Below are 19,575 nucleotides of genomic sequence, written 5' to 3' on the forward strand. Positions count from 1 at the left end.
AACAGGACCCAGTGTGACTTTAGTATGCACCATGGTTTAGCGCAGCCAGCAGCCACAGAGAGATGTGAATATGGCTCAGCACTTTACCACTTTACAGCAACCAGCCTCCCCTCTACTGACTGTGAAATCCTGTCATTAGCATAACATCCACACCAATCAGAATCACATTTACTATCACTGGCTTATGTCGTGAAAATTGTTGTTTTGAAGCTACGAGATATTGCAACACATAATAATAAAAGAACTCTAAATTACCATAAAAAATGTGTATAGAAATTAAGTAAGTTCATGGGTTCATTGTCCACTCAGAAATCTGCTGGCAGTGGGGAAGAAGCTGTTCCTGAATCAGTGAGTGTGTGTCTTCTCCAACTTGAGAAGAGGTCATGTCCTGTGTCATGGGAGTCCTTAACAACAGATGCCTCTTTTTTGAGGCATTGCCTTTTGAAGGTGCCCTAGATGCTGGGGAGATTAGTGCTGGCTGAGTTCACAACTTTCTGCAGCTCTTCTCAATCCTGGGCAGTGGCCCCTCCATACCAGACGGTAATGCCACTAGTCAGAATGCTCCCCAAGGTCCATCTGTAGAAATGTGCGAGAAACTTTGGAAACATACCAAGTCTCCTCGAACTCCGAATGAAGTATAGCCACTTTCACGTCTTCTTTGTAATTTCATCAGTCTGTTGGACCCATCTTCAGAGATGTTGATACAAGCTAGAAATTTGCTGATCCCTCAACGAGGACTGCTGTGTGTTCCATTTACCAACTTTTCCTGAAGTCCACAATTAATTTCCTGGTTTTACTGACGATGAGTGCAATGGTGTTGTTGTGACACCACTTGACCAGCTGATCCATCTCACTCCTGTATGCCTCCTCATCGCCATCTGAAATTCTGCCAAAGGTTGTGTCATCAGCAAATTCACAGCTGGCATTTGAGCTGTGCCTAGCCACACGGTCATGGGTGTACAGGGAGTAGAGAATGTAATCTTGAGGTATGCCAGTGTTCATTGTCAGCGGGGGGGGGGGGGGTTATTTCTGATCCACACCGACTGTGGTCTCCCGGTGAGAAAGTCAAGGATCCAGTTGCAGAGGGAGGTACAGAGGCCCAGGTTTTGGAGCTTGTTGATTAGAACTGAGGGTTTGATTGTGTTGAACGCTGAACTGTAATCAATGGACAGCACCCTGTCCAGGTTATCCAAGGCTGAGTGGAGAGCCCGTGAGATCGCACTGTAGACCTATGGTGACAATGGGCAAATTACAGCGGCTCCAGGTCCTTGCTTGGGCAGCAGTTGATTCTGGCCGTGACCAAACTCTCAAGTCACTTCAGTAAGGTAGATGTGAGTGCAGCTCGGGGATAGTCATCGAGGTAGCTCACCCGGACCTTCTTGGGCACTGGTATGATTGTCGTCTTTTTGAAGCAGGTGGGAACCTCCGACTGCAGCAGTGAGAGATTGAACTTGTCCGCCAATTGGGTCACAGGTTTTCAGAGACTCACTAGGTACACTTTCGAGACCTGATGCCTTGCAAGGGTTAATCCTCTTGAAAGAAGTTCTGACATCAATCTCCGCAACCAGAGATTGCAGGGTCACCAGATGCTGCAGGGATTTGCACAGGTGTAGTTTTATTCTCCCTTTCAAAGCACGCATAAGAGGTGTTGAGCTCGTCTGGAAGTGAAGCATCCACGATGTTAGCTTTAGCCTTATAGGAAATAATGGCCTGCAAACGCGCCCACTGCTGATGTGCATCCCATTCCATCTCTGGCTTGTATTTTTCACCCTTAAAACAGCTTTCTGTAAGTCATACCTGTATTACTTGCACAGTTCTAGATCCCTGGTCTGAACATCACAGATCTAGCCCTCAGCAGACTACAAATCTCCTGGTTCATCCCCGACTTTCGGTTTGGATGTGTCCGGTATGTTCTCAAAGGCCCACACTCAACCACACAGGTCTTGATAAAGTCAGTGACATTCATTTAGATTTGAAGATGAGTCCCTAAATATTGTCCAGTCTACGAACTCAAAGCAGTCCTGTAAGCACTCCTCTGCCTCCCTTGACCACATCTTCTTGGTCCTCACCTCTGGTGCTGCAGTTTGTAATCTCTGCCTATACACTGGGAGTCGAAGTACAGCCAGGTGATCAGACTTTCCAAAGTGTGGGCATGCGATGGCATGGTAAGCATTCCAGGTGATGGTTCAACAGTGATCAAGTGTGTTGGCTCCTCCGGTTTCACAGGTTATATGTTCGTGGTAGTTGGTCAGAGACTTCAAGCTTGCCTGTTTGAAATCCCCTGTAACAAAAGGGAAAGCATTGGGGAGCGCTGTTCCATGCTCAGCTCCTCCAGAGCCTGCCTGATGTCGGCCATGGGTGGAATGTACACCGCCGCCAGGAGGATGGTGGGAAACTCCCTCTACAGATAAAATGGATGACGTTTGGCCCCAGGTCATGTGAGCAGGACTGAAACGGAATCACGATGAGTGTACTCCACCTCATCTACCCTTAAAGGACTGAGCTGTCCTGTCTTTGCAGAGAATGGTGTAGCCATTGGGCTACAGCGCGGTGGCTAAAGGAGCAGATGTGAGCCAAGTTTCTGTAAAGCAAAGTACACAGCAGTCCTTAATGTCCTTCTGGTACTGCAATCTTGCTCTGAGGTCTTCAATTTTATTTTCCAGAGACTGTACATTTGCTGGCATATACATTTCACATCAAACACTGTTTAGTACAGGGAAAAGCAACAACAGAATGGAGAATAAAGTGTTACAGTTACAAAGAGAGTGCAGTACAGGCAGACAATAAAGGTACAAAGGCCATGATGAGGTAGATTGTGAGGCCAAGGGTCCATCTTATTGTACAGGAGGTCTGTTTAATAGTCCCACCACAGTGGGTTAGAAAGTGTTCTTGAACCAGATGGTCCATGCTTATGGGCTTTTATCACTCCTGTCTGATGGGAGGGGAGGGGGGAGACGTCTCTCCTGTCTGATGGGAGGGAGGAGACGTCTCTCCTGTCTGATGGGAGGGGGGAGACATCTCTCCTGTCTGATGAGAGGGGGGAGACGTCTCTCCTGTCTGATGGGAAGGGGGAGACATAAGAATGACCACGGTGGATGTGGTCTTTGATTGTGCTTGCAGTGAGACTCATGGAGAAGGGGCTGGTGATGGGTTCCTATGATGTGCTGAGCTGCGTCGGCATCTCTCTGAAGTTTCTCGTGGTTTGGACGGAAGACCAAGCTGTCACGCGTCGGGACAGGATGCCTTCTGCGGCGCCTCTTCAAAAAACTGGCCAGGGTTGTCGGAGACATGTCGAATTTCCTCACCCTCTGAACAAGTGTGTTATGTGTTGATTACATGCAGTGTGGCTCACAAATACTCTAGTAAGACCATGAGACCATTCGGCCCATTGAGTCTGCAGCTCCATTGTGTCATGACTGATTTACTATCCCCTCAACTCCATTCTCCTGCCTTCTCTCCATAACCTCTGACAGCCTAACTAATCAAGAATCTATCAACCTCAGCCTTCAATAAACCCAAAGACGTGGCCTGCACAGTCCACCGTGGCAAGGAATTGCACAGAGTCACCACACTCTGGTTAGGAAATTCTTTACGGTGACTTGCTTGAAGCCATACGTAGCAGAGCCGATAAGGAAAATTTATATGAGTAAGCAGCTTCCGTTATCAGCCCCAGGTCCTAATTGTTAGTAGATATGCTCTCTGTGGTTTGAAACTGCACACCCGCTCCCTGCCTGCAATCATTCAGACCTTGTACAGTGGAATCTCAACTGGACCCAATTACACAAATAGTTAGCAAGAAAAGGGCAAAGGGTGAGTATGCCAGTTCCAACACGTGAGTCAGGCTTGTGACAAATACATTCCATCGGCCTGGTGAACACAGCTCCAATTACACAAACACTGCACAGGATACCCAGTCTGTCCAACTAGGGGAAAGATGACAACAATCACCGTTAATGTAAGGTAACCCGGGTGCAAACTCTCAGCAAGGGCACTGCAGACCAAAGCTTCTTCCTACAGTAATCCTCAAAGCTCATTCCTACAGTAACTCCCAAAGCTTCTTCCTACAGTAATCCCCAAAGCTCATTCCTACAGTAACTCCCAAAGCTTCTTCCTACAGTAACCCCCAAAGCTTCTTCCTACAGTAACCCCCAAAGCTTCATCCTACAATAATCCCCAAAGCTTCTTCCTACAGTAACCCCCAAAGCTTCTTCCTACCGTAATCCCCAAAGATTCTTCCTACACTAACCCCCAAAGCTTCATCCTACAATAATCCCCAAAGCTTCTTCCTACAATAATCCCCAAAGCTTCTTCCTACAATAACCCCCGAAGTTTCTTCCTACAGTAACCCCCACAGTTTCTTCCTACAATAATCCCCGAAGCTTCTTCCTTCAGTAACCCCGAAAGTTTCTTCCTACAGTAATCCCCAAAGTTTCTTCCTACAATAATCCCCAAAGTTTCTTCCTACAGCAATCCCCAAAGCTTCTTCCAATAGTAACCCCCAAAGCTTCTTCCTACTGTAACCCCTAAAGCCACAAACTCATCACTGCCTGAGAATCACACACCACCAGCTCCAAAGTTGCGCATTACCCTGACTTGTTGATTTTTCATCAGCACTGGGTCACAGACCTGGACACCACAGTGCGCAGTTCGTGGCGCGCAAGTCTAGAACTTGAGCTCCAAAGATCAAACCCATGATCAGCAAATTTGGAAGCCGAGACCCAAAGGTCGAACCTGCGATCTATGGGTCAAAGGTCGAGGACCAATAGTCAAACACATGAGCAGAGAGTCCTGTGGTTGAGGCGTGAAGGTCAAATGCATGATCGGCAAGTTCTGGGGTCAAGAACCAAAGGTCAATCCCACGACCAGTGAGTCATATGTCAAGGGACTGAAGATCAAACCCATGATTGGCAAGTCTTGGGGTCAATACCCCCGGAGTTCGGCAAAGTCTGGTCGGCAAAGCTGAAGGTCAAAGTCCAGAGCTTGGAGAGTTGGGAAGTAGAGGCCCAAAGACCATAAGACATAGGAGTAGAAATAGGCCATACGATTCAAAGACCTTCCTCACCCTTTCTTTTATGAAGGCAAGTTAGGCCATAAGACATGGGAGCATTTGGCCCATCGAGTCTGCTTTGCCATTCCATCCTGACTGATTTATTATCTCTCTTTACCCCAGTCTCCTGCCTCTCCCCATAACCTTTTGACACCCTTACTAATCAAGAACCTATCAACCTCCGCTTTAAATATACCCAATGACTTGTCCTTCACAGCTGCCCGTGGCTAAAGAAATTCCTTCTCATCTTGTTCTAAATGGATGTCCCTCTATTCTGAGGCTGTGCCCTCAGGTCTTACTCTGTCAATCCACTCCACCTTCACACTATCTAGGCCTTTCAACATTCGACAATGAGATCGCTACTCATTCTTCTAAATTCTGGTGAGTACAGGACCAGAGCCTTCAAACACTCCTCATAAGTCAACCGCTTCATTGCCAGAAACATCCTCATGAATCTCTTTAGACTCTCTCCAACTCCAGCGTATCTTTTCTTAGACAAGGGGCCCAAAACCGCTCAGAATACTCCAAGTGCATCCTGATCAATGCTTCATAAAGCCTCAGCATTACATCTTCGCTTTTATATGCGAGTCCTCTTGAAAGGAATACTAACGTTGCATTTGCCTTCCTCACCACCAACTCAACCTGCAAGTTAACCTTTAGGGAATCCTGAACATGGGCTCTCAATTCCCTTTGCACCAGAGATATTTGAATTTTCTCCTTGTTTAGAAAATTGTTTACCCTTTTTACTTTCTATAAAAGTGCATGAACATACACTTCCCTACACACTATTCTGCCCTACCATCTGCCTGTCCGTCCTCACAGTCTCACCACACACTGCCTCACCTTATATACCAACAGCCCCATCCTCAGTCCTATCACTCCAGTTCCCATCCCCTCCCCACACACCAAATTAGTTTAAACCCTCCCCAACAGCTCTAGCAAACCTGCCCACAAGGATGTTGATTCCCCCTTGGGTTCAGGTGTAACTCCTCCTTTTCGTACAGGGCGTACCTCCCCCAGAAGGGATCCCATTGATCCAGAAATCTGAAACTCTGCACCAGTTCCTCATCTGTCCTATTATCCTATTCCTGCCCTGACCAGCACATGGCACTGGGAGTAATCCAGAGATCACTATCGTGAAGTTTCTGCTCTTCAGCCTCTCCCTAACTCTCTATACTCACTGCGCAGTACCTCTTCCTCCCTTCTGTAGATGCCATTGGTGCCAATGTGCACCACGACCTCTGGCTGCTCTCCCTCTCTCTTGACAATCTTTTGCAGCACTCTGAGACATCTTAGACGCTAGCACCTTGGACTCAAGCTTTCTATCTCTCTTACCTGTCCCCCTATCTTCTGCCACTACCGCTCTGCCTGACTGTAGAGGCCCTGCAGAGCCTCAGAGCCACTGGCCTGGCTGCTGTGCCCTGATGGAGCACCCCCGCTCCCCCCAGCAGCATCCAAACAGGTATAGGGGAATGGCCACAGGGGACTGACTGCTATCTCCCTTTACTTCTCCTGGTGGTCATCCATCTACGAACTGTAGCCTTCACTCCTGGTGTGGCCACCTCAGTAAAAGTCGCGTGGATGAAGTTTTCAGCCTCCCAGATGATCCTGAGGACATCCATCCGCAGCTCCAGTTCCTTGACCTTGTCAGTCAGGGTGAAGTTGGGATGCACTTCATTCAGATGTAGTTATCAGGGTGACTGTCAGGCACCCTAAAATCCCACAACTCAGGGGGAGCATTCCACCGCCTGAACTACCACCCCGCCTACACTTGCTGTACCTCTAACTTCTCAAGCTCAAGCTTGAGTGTGTACCTGTTCTTGCTGAAGCCTGTTGATCGAAAACCTGGCCACTCTAACACTTCTCCACTCCAACAATAGCCGCTCCGTTTACACCACTCTGCTTCTTTTTATTGGGTCCTGCCAAGCGCCAAGGTGATCACTATGACTGCAGCCCGCTGAAAAGTTCTAAAGGGCCCCAAGCTCTTTTGAAACCTTGCGCTGCCTCAGGAACGAATTACTTCTTGCAAGGACCAGCAAATTACTTCTTGCCACATTTGGTGTTGTTGGGGCAGCACATGAGCGCTCTGGGTAGCGCAAAGCTTCACAGCGCCAGCTGTAAGATCAGGGTTCAATTCCCGCTGCTGCCTGTAACGTGCTTGTACGTTATCCCTGTGACCGCATGGGCTTTCCTCAGACGCTCCGGTTTCTTCGCATGTTCCAAAGACGTACATTTTGGGTGAGTAACCTCTGGCAATGCAACGTTGGTGCTAGACCACGGTGACATTTGCAAGCTACCCCCAGCACAACCTCACTGGTGTGAATTGACACTGTATGTTTCCATGTACATGTGAGAAATAAAGCTAATCTTTAAGGTCTTTAATCTTTGATCTGTTGTTGCTCTGCTGAACATAGTGGGCATGCTCTGTTGACACCGGGACGGACAGCTACACTTACGGGCTACACCCGGCACGTCCTTGGGCATGTTGCTCGTTAATGCAAATGGCGCGTTTGCCTGTATATTTCCATGTACATGTGGTAAGTAATGCTGAAATCTGAACTACTACTGCCCCACAGCTGCATTCTCCATGAATTAACCCAGACCTTCGATGCTGTCTTCACGTTCTCTCTGTGACCACAAGGACTTTCCTCCGCGTTCGCTAACTGGCTGCTGCTAGTTTCTCCTTGTGTGTAGACAAGTGGTGGAAATGGGGAGCAGTTGACAAGAATGCCGGGAGAACAAATAGGGTTAGGGTATACACAAGGAAATCCGCAGATGCTGGAATTTCAACAACACACACAAAAGTTGCTGGTGAACGCAGCAGGCCAGGCAGCATCTCTAGGAAGAGGTACAGTCGACATTTCAGGCTGAGACCCTTCGTCAGGACTAACTGAAGGAAGAGCTAGTAAGAGATTTGAAAGTGGGAGGGGGAGGAGGAGATCCAAAATGATAGGAGAAGACAGGAGAAGACAGGAGGGGGAGGTATGGAGCCAAGAGCTGGACAGGTGATTGGCAAAAGGGGATATGAGAGGATCATGGAACAGGAGGCCTAGGGAGAAAGAAGTGGGGGGGAAGCCCAGAGGATGGGCAAGGAGTATAGTGAGAGGGACAGAGGGAGAAAAAGGAGAGAGAGAGGAAGAATGTGTGTATATAAATAAATAAATAACAGATGGGGTACGAGGGGGAGGTGGGGCATTAGCGGAAGTTTGAGAAGTCAATGTTCATGCCATCAGGTTGAAGGCTACCCAGACGGAATATAAGGTGTTGTTCCTCCAACCTGAGTGTGGCTTCATCTTGACAGTAGAGGAGGCCGTGGATAGACATGTCAGAATGGGAATGGGACGTGGAATTAAAATGTGTGGCCACTGGGAGATCCTGCTTTCTCTGGCAGACAGAGCGTAGGTGTTAAGGGAAACGATCTCCCAGTCTGCGTCGGGTCTCGCCAATATATAGAAGGCCGCATCGCGAGCACCATGGGTTAGGGTATGATTAATACAAGGTGGGTCAGCAGGGACTCAAAGGGCTGAATGTGCGCTACAAGTTACATTCACACCTCTATCAGACAGCCTTCAATTCATCAAAGAGGAGGCTGTGTCCTTTCCCAGCTCCTTCTCCCGTGCAGATGGCAACGGTGATGAATGATAAGGGAATTACCCAGTGGGTGCTGATTGAATTCCCCCAAACAAAACCAATGAATATGAACATGAGCTTCTGCAGATGCTGGAAACCCAGAGCAACACACACAAAATGCTGGAGGAACCCAGCAGGTCAGGCAGCATCCATGGAGAGAAATGAAGAGTCAACACTTCTCGCCAAGATCCTTCATTAGAAAGGAGGAGTTAAGAAGCCAGAATAAGGAGATAGCGGGAGGGGAAGCTGACAGGTGATAGGTGAGACCAGGTGAGGGAGAAGGTGGGTGGGTAGGGGCGGGGGAATGAATTCAGGAGCAGGTGGAAGAGATAAAGGACTGAAGAAGGAAATTGATTGGAGAGGACAGATGACCATGGAAGAAAGGGAAGGAGGCAGGGAACCAGATGGAGGTGATGGGCAAGTGAGGAGATGAGAAAGGGTGAGAGGGGAACCAGAATGGTGAACGGAAAAGGAGAAAAGGGGAAGGGAGGAGAAATTACTGAAAGATGGAGAGATTGATCCTTGTGCCATCAGGCTGGAAGCTACCCAGACAGAATATGAAGTGTTGCTCCTCCAACCTGAGTGTGCCTTCATCAGGACTGTAGAGGGGACCATGGATTGATGAGTCGGAATGGGAATGGGAGGTCAAATAGAAATTAAAAAGGCAGGAGTTCACTTCAATTCTACCTCTCCTCCTCTACTCATCGCTTTCCCCTTACCCAGTTTCTCCTGTCACCTGCCTGACCTCCAGCACATTTGTTTGTCTTGCCTAATGAACCTGAATTTCAAGAACGACAATTAAGCAGTGAGTCTGTGACCAAAAATCCAAAGGTAAGGAGGCAGACTGATCTCCAGTCCAGTTTGACAAGAAGCTAGAGGCATCGGGTAACATGCGTGGAGCGTGTTGGTTGAAAGTTATTGTAGAATGACACCTGGCAGCCTTTACGCTCCACCGCTGAATTCTTATAGGTCCTCTGCCACCAGACACAGGAACTTGCCACCCTACAGCCATCGGGCTCTTGAAGCAGTGTGGATATAACCTCACAACCCTGAAACGACCCCACTACCTTCAGACTCACTTCCAAGGATTCCACAACTCGTGTTATCAGTGTTACATTTTCATTAGCACAAGTTATCTTATTTTGCACATTCATTGTTTGTCAATTTTTTGTAAATTCTATTGTATTTCTTCACTTTCCTGCAAAATCCCTTAAGGAGTGAAATCTCAGGGTAGCGTATGGTGGCGTGTACAGTACATACTTGGATAATTCATTTTACTTTGACCTTGACCATGACGCCACTGCAGTGGATAACGTTTACTCCTCCCTTACACCCACTCTTTGCTTCTTTAGCCTTGTGCGATCAGCCCTCATGTTGTTTTGTCCCCTTGGCAACCCACCCCTCACAGTTGCTCCTGCCCTTGCAATTGTTACGTATCAGGTGCAACATTCCCAAGTTGTTACAAAGATACCTCGGCCTGAAGCATCAACTCAATTTATCTCCCTCCGCAGTAACTGCCTGATCTGATAACTATTTCCAGCAAAATCTGTTCTTAATGCATTATCACGACTGCGCTGTCTAAAAATAAAAGCAGGCTGGCACAGCTAAGATCCTTTCAAATTAACTTAATTTGAAATTTAAATCATCCTGGTCACTGATGCTCAGGGTACGTCTTGCATCAGTAGGCTCCAGGCAAATATAACACACGCACAGGAGGCTGAATTTATTATACACAGCAGTGCTCTGACCAAGAGTTCTCAGTCCTATGTCCCTCACTGGTGAGGATAGCGTTAATTGTCCATCTCTAACTAGCCTGGGAAAGAACAGCTTGTGATGTCTCCCCACCACGTGGGTTCTGGACAGACACACAGTTAACGTCTTCCTCCTTACCTACTCGAATGGGTAGAACAGAACACAAAGGTACTCGCACATAACTAGTAATTTTGGAGCAGTTCATCTATAAAATTATCTCATCTCAGAGCAGGATTTCAGCAGTCTCTGAAGATTGAGATTATCTTTATTTGTCACATGTACATCGAAACATACAGTGAAATGGGTCATTTGCGTCAAGGACCAAATCAGTCAGAGGATGCGCTGGGGGCAGCGCGCAAGTGTCACCATGCTTCCGGCGCCAACATAGCGTCTGCGGCTTACTAACCCTAACCCGTACGTCTTTGGAATGTGGGAGGAGACGGGTGAGCCCGGAGGAAACCCACACGGTCAGAGGAAGGACATACAGCCAGAGACAGGAATTGAAGCCCTCAAGTCTGCCCCTCCATTCACCTGACAGCGGAACGTAAGGTAGTGGGCTCATTGTGCGCACAACCCTGCCTACTATTGATAATATCTATAAGAGACCCTGCCTCTAGAAGCAACATCTATCAGGGGAACCTCCCCCCACCCCCATCCAGGCTGTGTTAACCTACCACCTGGAAGGAGATACAGAAGGCCGAAGCCCTGCACCACCAGGTTCGAGAACAGCTACTTCCCTCCAACCACTTGGTTCTTAAACCAGCTGGAACATCCCTAATCAGATCACCGTGGCACCACTCTGAACACTTCACTCACTTTCGATCGCAATGGACGTCATTTTCTTTTCATACCTAATTGTGCTTTTTCTTGTAAAAATGATGCATAGTTTATGTTTAATTTGTAGTTGCTGTGAATGTTCTTTATTTGGTGCTGTGTGTCCATGACACTTGTGCACGTGCCAATAAGCTCGACCTTGTCTTTTACCAACACTGATCTACTCAGCTTCCATTTCTTTTGTTCCTGCTTCCCATTTTAAAAGTATAACAGGCTTTTTATTCCTTGTACATCCCTTTCCTAACAAGTTCTTTTCCGCTCCCCCCCCCCGCCAAGAGTTAGGGAATCAGGAACCAGAGGGCATAGGTTTAAGGTGAGAGGGGTGAGATTAACAGGGATGAGGGGCAACTGCTTGGTGTAGAGAATGGTCTGTGTATAGAATGAGCTGCTAGAGGAAGTGCTTTAAGCAGGCACAGTAAGTTCCAGTTTATTGTCGTCTGCCTGTACATGTATACAACCAAACGAAACAACGCTCCTCCCAACCACGGTACACCCACAAAGCACACAGCCCTCAAAACAAAATATTACCATAGACTTTCGGACTTTAGCGTTCCTTATAATCAGCAGTGTTTTTCAGTCACAGAAAAGATGAACAAGGCATGAGGTGTCACCGGTGGTGGTGCCAGAGAGGCCAGTGTGACCGTGCTCACCTTTTATAGACCAGGTGAGGGAGAAGGTGGGTGGGGAATGGCATCAATGAAAGACCGCTCCAACTGGGCGTTCAATCAGTGTGCAAAAGTCAACAAACTGTACAAACGCAAAGAGAAAGAAATAGTGATAAATAAATAAGCAATAAATAATGAGAAAATGAGATGAAGAGTCCTTGATAGTGAGTCCATAGGGTGTGGGAACAGTTCAGCGATGGGGCAAGGAAAGTTGAGCAAAGTTACCCTCTTTGGTTCCGTAATTATGAAGAAAGCACAGCAGCACCACTACTTCCTTAGGAGTTTGTGAAGTTTGAGCATTACACCTAAAACTCTGACAAACTTTTATAGATGTGTGGTGGAGAGTATATTGACTGGCTGCATTACAGCCTGGTACAGAAACACCAATGCCCTTGAATGAAAAATCCTACTAAAAGTAGTGTATATAGTCCTGTCCATCTCGGGTACAGCCCTTCCAACTATTGCGCACATCTACATGAAACACTGTCACAGGAAAGCAGCATTCATCATCAGAGACCCCACCACCCAGGACATGAGACCCAGGATCTCTTCTTGCTGCTGCCATCAGGAAGAAGGTACAAAACCCTCAGGTCTCTGACCAGCAGGTTCAGGAGCAGTTATTATCCCTCAATCATCAGGCTCTTGAACCAAAGGGGATAACTTCACTCAACTTCACTTGAAATGTTTCCACAACCTGTGGACTTGCTTTTGGGGACTTTTCACCTCATGATTTTGCTATTTATTGCTTATTTATTTGTTTTTTTTTGAGTCTGCTTGGTTTGTTGTGCCTTCCAAAGTTGGCGCAGTCTTTCATTGATTCCATTATGGTTATTATTCTACAGTGAATTTACTGAGTATGCTCACAACAAAATGAATCTCAGGGTTGTATGTGGTGATGTATATGTACTACGATAATAAATTTACTTTGAACTTTGAATGGTCAGGCTGGTTCAAGCTGACAGGAGGGCAACAGTACCTCAGACAACCAACAGTGGTGTGCAGAAGAGCATCTCTGAGCACAGAACACGTCAAATCTTGAAGTGGATGGGCTACAGCAGCAGAAGATCATGGACATAAACTAAATGAACTTACCTCCAATAAAATGGCCACTGAGTGAATGTTGTATATATATATAGAAGAACCTACAAATGAAATCCAACGAACGGTTCGGGTGGGATCTTCTTTACTCAGGAAATGGTGAGGTGTTAGTCACCCTATTGTGGTTGAGGTGAACAAGGAGAAGTTGAATAAACCTATGACACAGTGGAATTAGGAATGAATCAGGGTAATGGTACGCAGGTGGTGGTGGAGAAGGGTGAAAAGAGGAATACTAATTTGAAGTGTGCACATTGGCTTCAACAGAGTTTTAAATTCTCACGTCTCTTTGCTGGAGTGTTGCCTCAGAAGGATTTCTCTTAGCCAGCATACCAGGAAGTATTTTTTTTTAATTAACACATCACAGGTAGTGGCACAGTTTTCTAAGCTGCATTGGGCTTGAATCACCACAGCAGCAAGCAGGATATAACATGCAAATCAGAGGGTGGCAAACAGAAAGGCAAAGTACAGCCGTACACCCAGTGCAACAGACCCTGGAGCAGTAAAGTACAGCCGTACACCCAGTGCAACAGACCCTGGAGCAGTAAAGTACAGTCGTACACCCAGAGCAACAGACTCTGGAGCAGCAAAGTACAGTCGTACACCCAGTGCAACAGACCCTGGAGCAGTAAAATACAGCCGTACACCCAGTGCAACAGACCCTGGAGCAGCAAAGTACAGTCGTACACCCAGTGCAACAGACCCTGGAGCAGTAAAATACAGCCGTACACCCAGTGCAACAGACCCTGGAGCAGCAAAGTACAGTCGTACACCCAGTGCAACAGACTCTGGAGCAGCAAAGTACAGTCGTACACCCAGTGCAACAGACCCTGGAGCAGTAAAGTACAGCCGTACACCCAGTGCAACAGACCCTGGAGCAGCAAAGTACAGTCGTACACCCAGAGCAACAGACTCTGGAGCAGCAAAGTACAGTCGTACACCCAGAGCAACAGACTCTGGAGCAGCAAAGTACAGTCGTACACCCAGTGCAACAGACCCTGGAGCAGTAAAATACAGCCGTACACCCAGTGCAACAGACCCTGGAGCAGCAAAGTACAGTCGTACACCCAGTGCAACAGACCCTGGAGCAGTAAAATACAGCCGTACACCCAGTGCAACAGACCCTGGAGCAGCAAAGTACAGTCGTACACCCAGTGCAACAGACTCTGGAGCAGCAAAGTACAGTTGTACACCCAGTGCAACAGACCCTGGAGCAGTAAAGTACAGCCGTACACCCAGTGCAACAGACCCTGGGGCAGCAAAGTACAGTCGTACACCCAGTGCAACAGACCCTGGGGCAGCAAAGTACAGTCGTACACCCAGTGCAACAGACTCTGCAGCAGCAAAGTACAGTCGTACACCCAGTGCAACAGACCCTGGGGCAGCAAAGTACAGTTGTACACCCAGTGCAACAGACTCTGCAGCAGCAAAGTACAGCCGTACACCCAGTGCAACAGACTCTGGAGCAGCAAAGTACAGTCGTACACCCAGTGCAACAGACCCTGGAGCAGCAAAGTACAGTCGTACACCCAGTGCAACAGACTCTGCAGCAGTAAAGTACAGTCGTACACCCAGTGCAACAGACCCTGGGGCAGCAAAGTACAGTCGTACACCCAGTGCAACAGACCCTGGAGCAGTAAAGTACAGTCGTACACCCAGTGCAACAGACCCTGGAGCAGTAAAGTACAGTCGTACACCCAGTGCAACAGACCCTGGGGCAGCAAAGTACAGTCGTACACCCAGTGCAACAGACCCTGGAGCAGTAAAGTACAGTCATACACCCAGTGCAACAGACCCTGGAGCAGCAAAGTACAGCCGTACACCCAGTGCAACAGACTCTGCAGCAGCAAAGTACAGTTGTACACCCAGTGCAATAGACTCTGGAGCAGCAAAGTACAGCCGTACACCCAGTGCAACAGACTCTGCAGCAGCAAAGTACAGTTGTACACCCAGTGCAACAGACTCTGGAGCAGCAAAGTACAGTCGTACACCCAGTGCAACAGACCCTGGAGCAGTAAAGTACAGTCATACACCCAGTGTAACAGACCCTGGAGCAGCCACATCACCAGAGCTTTCACTGGATGGAAGGGCCTTTGAGTTGAAAGAGCCCTGGTCTGGATAAGGCTCAGATCAGCACCAAGGAACCTGAAACAGTACATGTTATGTATGCGCTCAGCAAGAACGACAACAGAGCACCAGGGTAAAATGTTTCTAGTGAGTCATGTTAGCCGCTGTACCCGCTGGGCAACTTACCAAGCGGGGTCGACAAATTGTGCCCACCGTGCCGAAAACTATGCGCATTCAAAAGCACGCGACGAAAGAGAGTGTCTAATCGATTCGCTGTGCGGTCAATTGGCTGTACGCGCACCTGCCAAAACGTGCACCATTGAAAACATTAAGCAATGTACAATAATTTTAGGAGTCCATCCTGCCCATCGAGTCCATGACAGCTCCTGGTAGAGCAATACCACCGGCTCCGCCATTGGCTTTTGGCTCATTCCCTGGACATTATTCTCATTTTTGATAGCGCCAATTGATCCTGGCTCCACCAAGCCCAAAAGCAATGAATTCCAAGTCAGAACTATTTTCTGTGTAATAATAATTTCCTTGAATACTTCACGGATTTTTGGTCTAAAATATTAGATGTGTGTGAACAATCTGCAAGTGAAAATAATTTACTTGCATTATTTTAATAAAGTAAATTAATTGTTTGCTTTATTTGTATTTGCAGTTTCTCCTATTTTGCACATTGATTGTCAGTCTTTGTCGTTTTTCATTCATATTACTGTACTTCTTTGTTCTACTGTGAATGCCTGCAAGAAAATGAATTTCAGAGTACAACATGTTGACATATATGTACTTAGATAATAAATTTACTTTGGACTTTGATCTAATTTCCCTCGATCTACCCTACAAACACCTCAAACACACCTAACAGATTTCCGTGGATGTACAATGGACAGCATTCTGACCGGCTACATCACAGCCTGGTATGGAGGTTCCAGTGCAGAGGATCGCAAAGATGCTGCAGAGCACTATAGAGAGTCACAACCCTCCAAGCATCGAGGACACCTTCAGGAAGCAGTGCCTAGGGCAGGCAGCTTCCACCATTGAGGACTCTCACAATCCAGGTCATGCCTTCTTCTCGTTACTACCACCAGGGAAAAGGTATAAAGAATTTCCTCCCCTCCACCACCAGATTTCTGTATGGTCTGTGAACCTGTGAATACCACCTCATTATTTTGTTTTTTGTTCTATTTATTTTAGTAACTTTAACATCTTTGCACTGTTCTACTGCCACAAACCAATAAATTTCATGTCAGTTTCATTGTCTCCTTCCACAACTCCTTCCTCCCCCAACCTTCCCTAGCTCAGCTCAGGTTTAGCACTGAGACTCCCCCCGGAACTGGATCTTCTACTCGTGGAGCTGGGGGTTGCTCAAGTTCACAATATTTTCCACTTTGACAGCCTTTGTTTACATATAGTTTCTTGTAAATTCCAGCCCATCCCATCTCCAACCAGTCCACCCAGTTGACTTGCATCTTCAAAGGAAGTTGGCCAAGTCACAGCTTCTTATTTAGGTATTTTAATGAGGTTGCCTGCCTCTCATTGTTGAACTCAAACCCCATGCTGGATGTCAGGAAACTTAGCAGCTGACGGAAGTCCAGGATTTCTGTGCTGTCCTTTGAGGGCGTTAGAGGAAGGACAGTACAACCCCCATGTATGCCTGCTCATCAACCCGTCTACCAGCAAATGAGCCTGTTTGGATCCACTGAGACCTGGCTCCACAGTCGGACCACTGGCAGCAACTCCAGCTGTTTTGTTTTCTAACAAAACAAAACTCATTGAAAGTTGGAATGTGTGCCTCAGTTTCATTTTTATTGTAATGGCATAATGACGTATGCCCTTCACGTACTTTTACATATAACCCATAATGAATTATGTAAACAACAAAGAATGTTTAATTAACTAATATATTTACAATATTACTGAAATATTAAATACACAACACCAGTCCTACACAAGATCTGAACCTCCATGATCTCCAACCATCTCCCCTTCCCCCTTCACGTTCTGCCACGAAGCCCACGAGCCACACAGTCTCTACCCCAGCAGCACAAACCTGCTCTGCTGTGACATTCCTCACCACACAGAAGGCTGAGCATGTCGGTCAGACTCCCTTCAAAACGGGGATCTGGTTTCAGGCACACTGTGGAGCTAAAACTCCAGAGGGTTTGATCGTAACTCCCCCTCCCAAGGACTCCCAGCCAGTGAAGAGAATAAACAGGAGAGAGTAAACGGGACAGAATGGGAGCATGTGGATTTCTTCATAAAATTAGACCTTTCTTTTAATTGATTACAGACAGGAATGAGACTGAACCAATTAACATTTCTTGTTTTCTATTGCTGGGGAAGTTGATTAATAGTTTACTGAAACTTGTGATTACGTGAGTAACAGCACACGCAAAATGCTGGAAGAACTCAGCAGGTCAGGCAGCATCAATGGAGGGAAATGTACGGTTAACTTTTTGGGCCGAGACCCTTCAGCAGGACTGGAAAGGAAGAGGACAAAAGCCAAAATAGGATGATGGGGTGAAAAGGAGGAGATGCCGGTGAGCCTCAATAGGGGTGAGAGGTTCTGAAAGAAATAATGATTCAGATGTCCAGAAAGAAAAGCCCTGTCGTAACGTTAGTGATTGTGGTTCAACCCTCTCCTTCTCTGGAAAACTTTAATGAGAGTTAATGAGGAAAAGCTACTTGTTCTCTGAACCCCCTCTCTGCATTCCGCAGGGATCGCTCCCTATGCAACTCCCTTGTCCATTCGTTCCCCCCATCCCTCCCCACTGATCTCCCTCCTGGCACTTATCCGTGTAACCGGAACAAGAGCTACACATGCCCTTACACTTCCTCCCTTACCACCATTCAGGGCCCCAAACAGTCCTTCCAGGTGAGGCAACACTTCACCTGTGAGTCGACTGGGGTGATATACTGCGTCCGGTGCTCCCGATGTGGCCTCTTATATATTGGCGAGACCCGACGCAGACTGGGAGACCGCTTTGCTGAACATCTACGCTCTGTCCGCCAGAGAAAGCAGGATCTCCCAGTGGCCACACATTTTAATTCCACATCCCATTCCCATTCTGACATGTCTATCCACGGCCTCCTCTACTGTAAAGATGAAGCCACACTCAGGTTGGAGGAACAACACCTTATATTCCGTCTGGGTAACCTCCAACCTGATGGCATGAACATCGACTTCTCTAACTTCCACTAATGCCCCACCTCCCCCTGGTACCCCATCTGTTACTTATTTTTATACACACATTCTTTCTCTCACTCTCCTTTTTCTCCCTCTGTCCCTCTGAACATACCCCTTGCCCATCCTCTGGGTCCCCCCCCCTGTCTTTCTTCCCGGACCTCCTGTCCCATGATCCTCTCATATCCCTTTTGCCTATCACCTGTCCAGCTCTTGGCTCCATCCCTCCTCCTCCTGTCTTCTCCTATCATTTTGGATCTCCCCCTCCCCCTCCAACTTTCAAATCCCTTACTCACTCTTCCTTCAGTTAGTCCTGACGAAGGGTCTCGGCCTGAAACGTCGACTGCACCTCTTCCTAGAGATGCTGCCTGGCCTGCTGCGTTCACCAGCAACTTTGATGTGTGTTGCTTGAATTTCCAACATCTGCAGAATTCCTGTTGTTCTCTGAACTAAAGAGGTTGGGATAGGGGTCAACGGCCGATAGGCCACGATGTGAATTAGTCAGTGGCTGGAGGTTTGCCGAGTATCGTGTGCCTCTAAATCCTCGGGGCTGACTGGCCAGTTTGCATCTTAATCATTCCAGGAATCATTAACATGCTGTAATTATTCCTGAAACCACAAAGTCCCACAGAAGAACCTCTGCACCCTGAAATTCTGTGGAACTTGTCAAAGAAAGCTGATATCAGAGTTCCATGACTCAGCCCCATTCAACACTCATTGCTTGGTTCCGGAAAGTCAACCATACAAAAGACACTGGCCAACATGTCACCACCACTGTTTGGGTTAAGAACAGTTCACAGTTACTGGGGAGGACATGTGTACATGAGAACACCCATTAGATAATCCCTTACAAGACACCACTTGGCTGAATGGGCATAAACGTTTTGGGAGAACACGCAGGCGAAAAGCCCAGGTGTCGCACAAGACCTGCCACCTGTGGCTGTACTCCCTTTGGGAAAGGAGGAGACCACAGCTTGGAATGGAATGGGGCCGTGCAGAAACGAACCCACAGAGTGTCCCGGAGGACAGTCTTGGTGGCATCAACCTACCAGGAGCACTCGGAATGACAGAGTCAGTCCGATGGCTTTAATTGCTTTGCACGGAGAAGGGCTGGAGTGCGGAACTCGCTCTCTATTCAGCTGCATCTCTTTGGGAGAAACGCAACAACTGACGTCTCCAGTACATCTACCAGCTGGGGTCAGCAGGAGGCAGTCCTTCCCTTAACCCCGGGTCCTGAGGCCAAGTAACACCTGACTTTTGCCACCCAATACCCACACCCGCCAGTGACCCTGGTC

The 19,575-nt window shown here is 47.6% G+C and overlaps 1 protein-coding gene across 3 annotated transcripts in view; it reads right to left on the minus strand.

Annotated features, from left to right (window-relative positions):
• LOC140185558 (semaphorin-4G-like) overlaps positions 1 to 19,575 on the minus strand; it is a 202,379-nt gene that overhangs the window by 145,983 nt on the left and 36,821 nt on the right. The gene's annotated exons all lie outside the window — the stretch shown is intronic.

The sequence above is a fragment of the Mobula birostris genome, chromosome 21, assembly GCF_030028105.1.
Source record: "Mobula birostris isolate sMobBir1 chromosome 21, sMobBir1.hap1, whole genome shotgun sequence".
NCBI classification, from domain to species: Eukaryota; Metazoa; Chordata; class Chondrichthyes; order Myliobatiformes; family Myliobatidae; genus Mobula; species Mobula birostris.